Raw genomic sequence first — 11,888 nt, 5'->3', positions numbered from 1 at the left:
GAAGAAATCCTCTCCCTCCCAGGGCTGAAGCCACAAAGACCTGGGATGCTGCTGGGATTTCACCCAGAGGATGTGAGCAGATATAAAGTTTGCTTTCCATCCAACCCCTCCAGCTCGTCTGGGGTAAGAGCTCAAGCACCCAAACTTCCTTATTTTCCCACATTGCCATGTGTTTGAAAACCCCTGACACACATTGAAACGAAGGGAAAATACCTGTGCTGGTGGTGTCTGAGCTGTACAGGCTGAGGGGAGCGACAGGAGTCATACACACACAGCCAGATGAATGGAGAAGAGGTCAAATCAAAGGCTATCCCCATCCAAGGTTTATTTCGGGACCCCTTCTCCAGCACTACGAGGGGAGCCCCAGCCCTCTCAGAACCAAGCTGTTCCTGCTATTGCTGGCTTGGGACAAAAAGCACACTGCTGCTAACCTCTTACATAAAGTGAGCAGGCAAACAGCTGAATTGCTGACCCCGCGTGGCCTTTTCCCCAGGATTTGTGGGTTTGCACAAAGAAGCCAACATTTTACATGCAGCCCTTGATGGAGTTTGGAATTGTGCAGAAACCCTGTTTGGAGTGCACACTCTTAACCCAATTGTTTGTGTACAATGTTCCTCCGCTCTGATGCCAAACACTGGAGGTCTCTGGGTTATTTTTTCTATTTTTATTTTATTTTTTTTTTAAAGCTGCTTGGTCATACACAACTTTGAGTGCCTGCATATACCTCCACTACCATTAGTATTGCCATATTATACAAGTCTGCTGTCAGGCATGATTTTTTTCTTAAAATCTATCCTTTCTTTCAGCTGAGCACTCAGAGCTCACTAGATATGAGCTCCAAAATTATTAAACACTTCTTGGCTCTGAGTTTTCTGTGCAGGCAGAGATACATATCAGGTTTATTCTATGAGTGGGAGATGCTTAGCAAGAGCAGTTGACTCAGTCTGCGTTTTGAGTAAACAATTCACTTCATCTTTACACGCAAATTGATTGATTTAAGATTTTTGGAGGCTTTTGTCAATCGTTAACAGATATAAAACATTCATAAGGAAGTGCCACTTCCCTTTGAGTGGGCAAAAAACCTCAGGCACGAGGTGCCAGCAGCTCCTTTCATTGAGCCAGGGGCTGCACTGACTTTCCCTGCCCAGGAAATCCTCCAGCACTGCCCCCATTAGATCCATGAAAACCACTCGAAAGCCTGTGCTGCAGCAGGGGAGTTCAAGGACCACACACTCCCCCTTCCCTCTGCTCTGGATGTTTAAATCATCCCCAAGTAATCAAGTCTCACACCTCGGAGGATGAGAAAGTGCCAGTGATCCGAGAGCCCAACTGGTGGATTACACAAGGGAGGGTGAAAGCACGGAACGCCACAATGCCCGAATTCAACAACAACAAAACAGCATTGAGGCATCCCAGCACAAAAATCCCCATTGTACGTTGGATTTCCAGCCATCCCAGCTCCGAGCTGCTAAAAACTACAGGATAAACCATTCCCTCCTCCCAGCTATCCCAAATCCAACCTTGGTGTTTTTGTTTTAATTCAAAGACACATTAATTGTTGTGAAGGTACAAAGTATTACCTGGAATAACACTTCAAATGCAAATTAAGGGCCATGTAAAATTATTGTAGTGCAAGAGTACCATGGTTTATTAACAGCAGATTTGCAAGGTTAATTTTCAATTATGTATTTCTTATTAGTTTTCTAGCTGTCTTGCTATTATTAAATTTAAAGAGGAAGATACTTTCAATGTGTCCAGCTTCTGTGGTGTTATTACTGATAATTATTCCTATTTTCCAATTTGTGTTACTCTCATGTCTTGCAAAATTTGTAATTAATGAGCAAATAATTATAGCAGCACTTACTAGAGCTGCTTTAGTTAAAGCTGTGTCAGCTTTTGTATTAGGATCCCCATTTTTCAAGGGTTTATAACTCAAGCATAAAAATTCACTCTGGGCAGAGCCTTGTCATAAGAGCTGTCTGCTGAGCATGATTTTTTGTTTTTAAATATTTCTAAGCAGCATTATTTTGTTCTTTTTTCTGAAAGTTATGGACATTTTATTATAGCTGAAAACTTCTGAGCGCATTAAATTTACAGCACTCTGTTTTCCTATGCTCCAACGCCTTGGAAGTAAAGACATTTTATTTTAAGGTGAAGGCATTCACTTTTACAAATAGGAAACGATGCCTCAGCATCTCCAAAACCCAGAACTGGGTTTTTAATGCCTGGTGGTCATTAGCTTTAGAAAACAGACACAGAAGAGAGCTTGACATTCAGGGATGTTTGTGCTGATCCCACCCAGTCAAAGCATTCAGGCACTGCCTCAATTAAGGCACACGAGTGGTCCTTAGGAGTCAACAGGGCTGGCCAGGCTCTCTGCGATGCCCAAAGCATTCACTGCCCAATTCAGCAGAACAAAGCTCTGCTTTTGAGGGAGCTTTGGGCTGTCCCCATTCACTGCCACGGCTGTCCACGTGCCTGGGAGCACCACAGGGATCTCTCCTTCAGGATGCTCAAACAGCTCCGCACCTCCTCAGCGAGGTGCTCAGAATCACACAGGGGCCTGGCTGGCACCAGTTTACAATTTAGCACAAAACCAGTGCTTCTGTTTTTGTGTGAAAGGGGAAACCCCAAGGGAAAAGCAGCAGATCCCGACACACCCAGGTTTGCTTTACACACTTGGCCACAAAATGAAATCGGAAATTGGCAGCTCTAGAACAAATATTCTGCAAAATTAAGCTCTACCAGACAGCCTGTCACAGCTGCCTCCTCCAAGAATTCCATGTGGTCACTCGTCCAGAAACACTGGGCACATTCCTTCATCACTCCTGCTCTTCTGCACCCTTCCTCCTGCAAAGGGCTTTGGAGCAGCCACCCAGCTCCCGGAGAGCCACTCTTAGAAATCTGAATCACAAGGGTGGGAAAAGATCTCCAAAACCATCAAGTGACTCTTGGAGTGTTTGACCTTAATCCTGACCCTGTTTGACCTTAATATTGAGCTTAATTAAAGCAAGACCACCATTACTCAGCAAAAACATCAGCAGTGCTGTGGAAATCAGCTTTAGTGCACTTTACAGAAGCTTTGAAGAGCAGGGTGAATTAGACATTTCCAGCAGCAAACGACCAGCACAAAACCCCAGTTTTACTGGGAGCCATAATCAGAGATGAGGTAAAACCAGAGAATGATGAGGTGTATCCATATCAGGCACAGCAAGTCACAGAATGCAAGGTTTGCCCTCTTGAGAATCCAGGTAACTTTTTCCTTAAGCCTCTTCATCAGGAAAGGAGGCTGAGCCTTCTCTGCACCTTTTATTTACTCTTCTATGACTCCCATCACATAGGTTTTTCACACCCTCATTTGGGGTAATTTTCTCCTCATGTTTGAGTTAATTGCTGATGAGGGGGACTCAGTTTTTAATCTGTTGGTTAATCCAGATCTGCAGTATTTGAAGCCTTTTACTGTCTAAGGAGCCCAGACAAGACTGGGCAAGGCCAATATTCCTCCTCCCTGGTGCCATCCTCATGGCCAAACCATATTTATGAGCCTGTACTTCATAGGCAAACCCCCCCCAGTCTCTTGCAAACCCCCTGTGTTACAAGAAATCTGATATCCTTACTTAGCATATATGCAGAGCCTGGTCCAAACACGGCTAATAAATATATTGTATAAATAATATAATAAATATAATAAACCCCTGTCATCTAAACCAACTGTTTCTCCTCATTTTAGGGAGTGTTTGTCTTGCAGGTAAATATTTTCCCTTACCAACCTGTGCCATAAGTTTCTCCCAGTTCAGATTAGTCTGCAAAACCAAAGGAATCTCCATGTGCTGATATTCCCTGGTTTGTGATGGCTTCCCATTTTGGCTGTAACCATGGTGCTGCTTGATTTATCATGGTTGCATGGCACAATGTGTATCTCATTATTCTCTCCTGGAAGCTTTGTATGGCTTTTATTTAGCTGTAAAAATAATTTACATTTTTTGTGCATCTGAATTAAAGATAGAATAGAACTATGACATCGAGAGCTGGCGATTTTATGCAAATTTATTTATAAATATAAATCACATTTAAAATACAAAATTACACAAATGTCTTCTACAGATCACCCATCTCAAAAGAAATTATTTCTTTACTTTTTCAAGGATAATGCCTAAACATGTTATCCATATATTTGCAATGGGAATGGAAACTTGGTTAAAAAATTCCAAGTGAAATTTGAGAACCTGATCGGATCAGTTATGTGACAAGGATCGTTTCAGCTCTACATCAGTGACTTGACATGGAGTGATGGCTCCATGTCACCAGCCTGTGTCACTCTGGGGTGGAATTCCAGCTCTGCTGAAGCCACTGGCAGATTCCAGGCTGGATTTACCCAGACCACGATGCTCCAAGGTGACATCCAGGAAGAGCAGTGACACCCCGAGTCCACCTCACAGTGCTCCTGTAGCCACATCACCCCCAGCACCTGTGCCAGAGCTTGTGTTACCCAAATACTCCAGAATAACATTCCCGGGAAAATCCAGCTGCTTGCATCTAATTCCAATACTCCCAAGCATCAGAAATCCAGGAGTTTTCACTGTCTTTTGGGATTTCAGAATGGAGTACACTGAACTTTTGAAAGTGGGATACAAGAGGTGAGGATTTTCTGACTAGACAAATAATGTGTCACAAATAATTTGACAGTAGTTCCTTGGATTTCAAAACAATAATGGATTTTAAATACAATTAGGACTTTATCAAATTTCTTTTACAAATTTTGATACCTTTCCTCTGCTCTAATTTCAGGTTTTCCCTTTTTCCCTCTTTTGGAGCCTGGTTGTTTTCTCATTTTCTCCTTTAACACAAAATCTCTGCCCTGGGGAAAAAAAAATCAGTGGTTGTTTTCGTGACTTTCCAACAAAATCATCCGTGAGGTCTCAGATTTGATGAACAGTTTCAGCATAACATTCCTTCTACTTGATGGAGGTGACATCCAAACCATCTCAGAAATCTCCATGCTGCTCATCCTTCTGCCACAAGGAATTCTCCACTGAGAATTCTTCTATGCCCATTGCACTTTATCCCCTCAAAAAGGGAGAATTGTTTCCTAAGGAAGAAAAAAAGGCATAAAATATTAACTGCCAATGCACTGCTCTTTCCTTAGCTCTGCTTCTACACTGAGGTTAAATACAACTCTGGAATCAAAATTAACGTAGAAAAGGGCTTTTCCCTAAGTCAGAGCAACTCCATGGGCTATTTGCTACCCTGAGCCTCTGTAATCCACACAAGAAAATTACAAAATCACTAAGTTTGGAAAAGACCTCCAAGATCATCCACTCCAACCTTCAGCCCAATTCCACCATTCCACTAAACCAAATCACCCACATTTCTGAGCCTCTTCTCACTATTTTACCTATAAAAGCTTTCAGTTGCATCTTCCTGTCATTTGGGTTTGTTTAATTCCACCTTTTGAAAAACTGAAAAGGGAAGAAACTCCAGGATTACAATTGAAAAACTCATAAAATGATCCTCTGAAATTTACCATGTTAGAAAATTCCTGTCGATGTTTTTAACCATGCCACAAAAATCCCTAAAAGACACAAAAGTTTTGGCTCAGTATCATGAAAAAGTTTTAACAATTAATAAATAAATTCTGGTGGATGAACACTGAGGACACATTTCCAATTTTATACATTTAGGGTGACAGAAGGAAAATACCTTTACTAGCTAATTATTGCTCCATCAGCATACTCAGAATTTGCCAAGGTGTTGTGGGCAGAATAAAGTCCCATTCCCCAAAATTTCCATTATCAATGAAATCTGGATATTTGGAAGACGGCAACATCTGCTGCGAAGAGCAGGAGAGTGATGGCTGTGGATGCTCAGCTTTGCATCCTGGCTGGTACTGGACCAAACACATCCAGCAGGGCATCAGAACTTTGGAGCAGAGATGAAGAAATGAAAAAGGAAAAAAGGAAGGTGTAAGAATGAGAAAAGTTGTAAGTAAGAAGAGCTGAGTTAACTGGAGACTGGTTTAACAGATGTAGAATAGTTTTACACTTCAGGAGGGAATTGTGCTGGTACAACCTCCAGTCCCACCTCAGATAATTGGATTTAAGCACGAATTTAAGGACAAAGCTGAGCTGGGATAGTTTGTGAGAGCACTATAAAAGCACAACCTTCCATTCTCCCAAACCATATGGGTTTGACTTCCCATATGGAGTGACAAAATAAAAATGTAGTCTAAAAATAGCTCTCAAAAGTGCACTGGCTGAAGGCTGCTTCCCGTGCCACAATTTGATTAGCCTTGTGTTTTATTTCTTCAGCAGCGATTTCCATTTATCTCTGATTTGGAGCATGAAAAGCTGCTTTTAGAGTTGTAAGCAGAGGAGAAAAAGGCATCCTAGAAACAAATATAGAGAGAGCTCTTCTGGCTTTACAGGAGCTGCAGGAGCAAGGAAAATGATTTCAGAGCAGCACAAAAGAAAGTGATGCAGGGAGAGGATCCCTCCTTGCAGTCTGCACTCGAGTTCCCTGTCAGCCCAGTGCAGGGCATTATTTATTCTGTGCAGCTCTGGAGGAACCCAAAGGAGCCAAAAACTGTCAGAGCAGAATCGCCCGTGCGGAGGGAGCGGTGCCAGCGCGGCTCGCCCGGCGCCCGCCCCGACAGCTCCTCCTGGGCACCAGCACAGCCCAGGGATGGATGGCACAGGGCACAAACAATCCCACTCAGGCTCTGCTGGAAGGTGCCTTCAGAGATTTGTTTCGGGGTTTTCTTTGGAGTGAGAAAAATCTAGACTGAAGTCCAGGAGCCTGTACTGGGCACTGGGCAGGCTCTGGACACCACATCACACCACGGCCCAACATCTGCGACAGTAAAGTTCTTCTATTTGATATTTTTTCTCTCTCTATCTCTTGTTTGTTAAAGCTCTAGGAATGATTTTCCCAATCTGAGCAAAAGCTCTGCACTGCCCCTTAAAAGAGGTTTTTGTAATATCTAAGAAATATTAAAATCTAAAGAGGGGAAAGAAATCAAGAGCGGGGAAAGGCTGAAATAGCATTGGCAGAGAAAGGATTAGAAACTAGCTTTTCTCTACAGAATTTATAGAGAGAAAAAAAAAAAATCCAGCACTTCGAAAACAATTATTTGCAAAGTTCAAAGAGTTTGGTACCCTTTGCTTGGGTAAGATAAGGGGCAACAAATAGCACCCACAGTCGCGAGGAGTTTAACCCAATTACTCCTGTCAGCAAAACTAATTTTACAAAGCACATTTGTGCCAGGAAGAATACTTTCCTTGCTTCCAATTCTTTTTTACATTGCTAATAAGTCTCTCAGCAGTCGATTAGAAGTGCCTCTTCAGCCAGGAGCAGGCAGATTGCCCTAAGAGCAGGAAAAATCCTGATTGCAGCCGAGGGGAATTTCACCCGAGGAGTTTCCCTGCAGGTGCCTGGTGCTGGGACTGGTGTTTTACAGCTGCTGCTGATGCTTTCTGCACACTGACAGCTTCCAGGAGCAGCATCTGGGACTGCTCTGACCCCTTTCCCTCGCTGACACCCAGAAATCAGAGGGTGTTTTAGGGCTACGTGTCCAGAGAAGGGAAAAGGCTCACAAAAAACCTTCGAAATCTCTCCCAAGCGATGCAAAATCCAGCCGGAACATCCCAAATCCTGTCACCTGCTGAGTCAAGGCAAACCCTTTAAGGCAATGTAAGTTCAGAAGAATTGAATTTCTTCTGAATCTAAATTCTGCTGAATCTAATAGGATGCAGCACCCCAACTCTTCCATCCCTGTTGGATATTCAGGATAAGGTGGAAAAAGAGGAAAACTCCTCCAAATAGCACTGCAGGCACAACAACAAAACATCAAATCCTTCCTCAACCACAAGCCACTTCCCTATGGAACGCCAGGATAAAATCCTCTCAAAGTGCATTAATGCAATAGCTAATATATTAAATTTCAGTTTAAAAAATGAGGCATGAGAGGCAAGGATGATCAAGGACAGCCCTCCCCGGGTGGGTGCCACTTTTCCAGCTCCACAGATGGGGAACATTTCCCGAGGAGATGCTGAAAACCCCTGGCTGTGTTCTCTGCAAGGAGGAGCACCAAGGCAGGAAGATGAGCACTGGATATGGGAGACAGAGAATTTAAACTTTTCGACTCATCCCATAACAATGTGAAAAAAAATTCAGTCTCTTTGTGGATAAATGCAATTTTATCAACTCTGCAGTGAAAAGCCCCAGGCAGCCCTTGGCACCTCACCTACACCTGGAAAATTACTGCAGTGTCTTAATTCATCCAGAGAAATGCTCTTATGCAAAGAAAATATTTAGAAGATTGAGAAGAGGATCAGCTTCCAGTTTTGTATATTCTGGGCAGCTCTGTGTTCTGTGTGTAGGCACCTCGCTGAAGAACAGGGATTGGAGGTGTCCATGTCCATCCCAAACATTATAAGAAATCTTCTGACATCTAAACGCAGCACACAGAAAATAGGCTAAATTCATTAAGTCAAGTTACTCCATTTTAATTCTTACTTTTTGGTTTTTGTTCCAAAGGCTTTGTGGCAATTCATGTCAAAGAGTCAAGTAAATATTTTCTTGTGCTGTGTGGAAAACAATGTCAGGCAGTGATGGGAGTGAAATACTGACTTTGTAAAACTCTTTGTACATCTGATAGGATTGACTGATTTTGTGAGATTATAGAAGATGCATTCCATGATTATATACACCCCTAGAGACTTCGTGGAGGTGAGATTCTGCATCTCACAATGTTATTTAACCAGGAAAAAACAGACTAAGTAAATAAAAAATCTGCAGGATGTGACTTCATCGTGCACTGTTGCCACCTGCTTCTATGATTTAAAGGATGTTACTAAGAATATCAGGGTTGCTAATGTAAATGATGAAGAAATCAGAGGTCAATCAGATAATAATAAATATTAGCATAGGTTTCCAAAGGCCAGAAGTGCCTGCAATGGTAATTGGAATTAAGATTTTACTCTTGAATTATGTGATTCTGAAAACACTTTGTTCTCTGCTGCTTTCCTGGAACTGCTCCATTAAAACCAAGAAGACAAACTTTCCAATTTTATTTAATCCAAGAACTGATGTCCCCTTTTCATGAGGATGCTTTTTCTTTTATGTAGGCACCCCCTCACCCTGTACATGAAGTTGTTGTGGTAGAGGGGTCCCTTGTGTTCCTGTGCTGATCTCAGGATGCAGCACCCCAACTCTTCCATCCCTGTTGGATATTCAGGATAAGGTGGAAAAAGAGGAAAACTCCTCCAAATAGCACTGCAGGCACAACAACAAAACATCAAATCCTTCCTCAACCACAAGCCACTTCCCTATGGAACGCCAGGATAAAATCCTCTCAAAGTGCATTAATGCAACAGCTAATATATTAAAGTTTATGAAAGACTGGTCCCAACAATATGGGTAAAATTGACAGAATACCTGAAGTTCATGGCACTATTTGCAGCATCTCTGAATTACTCTGGACACACAGCAAACACCCAAAAAATGTGGCTGCAACTTTAGAATAATTCCTTTTGGAGTTATTCAGCAACACCTTGTGCAGCAAAAAAAACAGCCCAGAAGCCAGGCTGGTGCTGGGAGGAAATTCCAGAGGGTGAGGGGCTGGCAGTGGCTTTAAAGCACCTCTAGACACCCCTCCTGCACTGCTGTCCCAGAGGAGTCTGAAAGTCAGAAGCATGAAAATATTTTCACTAATAAAGTTGCTGGGTGCTGCCTGTCTTACCTGGGGATTCCTGCCAGCACTGCAGAAGGCTTTGGAAATGCTGCTAAATCATATTTTTTGCAGGGCAAACCCCCACAAACTAATCTTCTAATGCTGCCTGAATATTGTTGGGTTGTTTTTCTCTCATGCCTGCGACTCCTGGCTGACAGGCAGCTCACAGAAGTCGTGTTGGAGCTGGTGGCTGAGGCTGGAACACTCCGTGTGAAGAAATCAGGATATGCCACGAGTGTTTCAACGCCATTACACAAAAGTCTAAAATTAGGTCATAAATTATATAATCTTGCAAGGAAACAACAAATTTAATGACTGTGCCAAACCAGAGATAAAAGCTGAGGAAGGAAATAGCATCTTTCTCATTAAATATTAAGGATCAGATCCTTCAAACATTTTCCAGTGATGAACTCTGTGGGAGCCTGGCATCTGTATTTGTGTGTGTTCTATAGAATGTGCTTATACATCATATACAAGTGCTGGGTGTGATTTATGGAGCACACACACATAGTAAGTGTATTTATAATGCATAAATACATTCCATCAAGAGCAGAGAGGTGATTAGTGAGAGTTTCCTAAGAGGTTTAATCAGATATTTTGATGGCTTATTTCCAGTGTTGCTCCAAAAGCATTTTTCATTATTACAGGGCACTGGGAGGGAGCAGGTAGAGGCATCTCCTTTCCCCACACAAAGTCTGTGTGCTTTCACATCACATCCTCAGTGGGATTGAAGAACCCTGTGAAGGAAGAAAGATTACCAAGATGCAACAATGGATTGGAAAATTCCCTGCAACCTTTGAATCCCTCCCCTAATGCTGCTGTGCCCCAGCCTTTCTTCTCACCTTACACGAGGCAAATCTGGTTTGATCTGTCTGAAACAACGCAGGGGCGAGGTCTTGTGCACATCCCCTTAAAAGTTGGAAGCGATTCCCTCGGGCTGTGCTGATGTCCTGAGGATGTTAATGAGAGGGAATGGGAATCTCTGATGGAAAAAGGCAGATAGCACTCCCGTCCTTGCTGTCCTCAAAGCCTCTCTGATAACCATGCCCTTTTCTTCAAAGATTTGAGTCATTTGTGGATTGACTACATAATCCTTGTGCTGGAGCCTGGGAAAACTGCTGTTGATGCCCTTGGCAAATTCTTAGCCTAAAAAAGCATGAAAAAGAGGACCAAGTAATTTCAATTCCATAAAATACATTAAATGCAGCACACAGGTATGTAAATGGGAAACTCCATAACTGTAATTTGCCCATTTAGAGTCTGATCTAAAGGCTATAAAAGTTAATTTGAAATCTTTTCATTGATTTTAATGGCCTTTAGATCAGGCCCATATTATGCACTGCATATCATGTTTGTTTCAGTGCAATAGTGTATTTATGTAAAATGTGAGTTATGTGGATTATAACACATGCAGATCGGCTGCTTATTGTGCAAGGACAAATCTTGTGAAATTTACTGGCTTTGGCAACACACATAAAATCCAAAAAACAAAATAAAGTCCCAAATAATGATTGGTCTTTTAAAAAGTGAGATTAAAAAAAAAAATGAGGAGGCCTTATTTCATTATATACTAATACAACCTAAATGTATTTTAAGGATCATGAAATCCAAATGGAAATTTGCACAATTCCTCATTTCTGACTGCAGCAGTTGAACAAAAAAAAAAAAAAAATTACATGTAAATGATTCAAAACCTCTCAAAGAAGCAGCACTTTTTTTTTTTTCTAATTTGGGGAGAAGAAAAAAAAGGGTTTCAACCCAAGCTCAGCAAGGGATAACAGCATTACAGGCACTGCATGGAGAATTTAGCCACTCATAATTCCAAATCCTTCTCAAATGCTTTATTGCTATAAGGTGGCTCATAGCAGCCTCTACACAACAGGACTCCCATAGCATTAACCATGAGAGATAGGCTTCCAGAAAGAAACTATAGCAAAGTAATTGTAAATCTCTAATGATGCATAAAACCGAGCTGAATTGGTCCTGAATTCTCAGCATAAAAGAAATGAACCATCAGAAGAACCAATTCTGGTGGCAGTATAACACACCCCAGTGTGGAAACTGTTTATGGTGTTTGCTGCAGTGGAAATATTCCCACTAATATGCAAGGATAGGAATTCATTAAAAAGGCCTGAATGCTGCAACTTCTTGGGATGCC

At 42.0% G+C, this 11,888-nt stretch overlaps 1 protein-coding gene across 11 annotated transcripts in view; it reads right to left on the bottom strand.

Moving 5' to 3' along the window:
- Positions 1–4,029: 4,029 nt before the first annotated feature.
- LOC110477800 (uncharacterized) overlaps positions 4,030–11,888 on the bottom strand; it is an 84,602-nt gene continuing 76,743 nt past the window's right edge. For 7 of the 11 annotated variants that reach the window (XR_013340787.1, XR_013340786.1, XR_013340788.1 and 4 more), the window contains 3 exons: positions 10,573–10,876; positions 9,740–10,467; positions 4,030–5,919 (listed from right to left, as the gene is read on the bottom strand). The gene's annotated coding sequence lies outside the window, so the exon portion shown is untranslated. Of the gene's footprint in view, positions 5,920–8,242; positions 10,468–10,572; positions 10,877–11,888 lie in introns of all 11 variants that reach the window. The other 4 variants (XM_077786486.1, XM_077786485.1, XM_077786487.1 and 1 more) reach the window with 4 other exon arrangements.

The sequence above is a fragment of the Lonchura striata genome, chromosome 14 (assembly GCF_046129695.1).
Source record: "Lonchura striata isolate bLonStr1 chromosome 14, bLonStr1.mat, whole genome shotgun sequence".
Taxonomy (NCBI): domain Eukaryota; kingdom Metazoa; phylum Chordata; class Aves; order Passeriformes; family Estrildidae; genus Lonchura; species Lonchura striata.
This window is presented reverse-complemented; position numbering and strand designations above follow the sequence as displayed.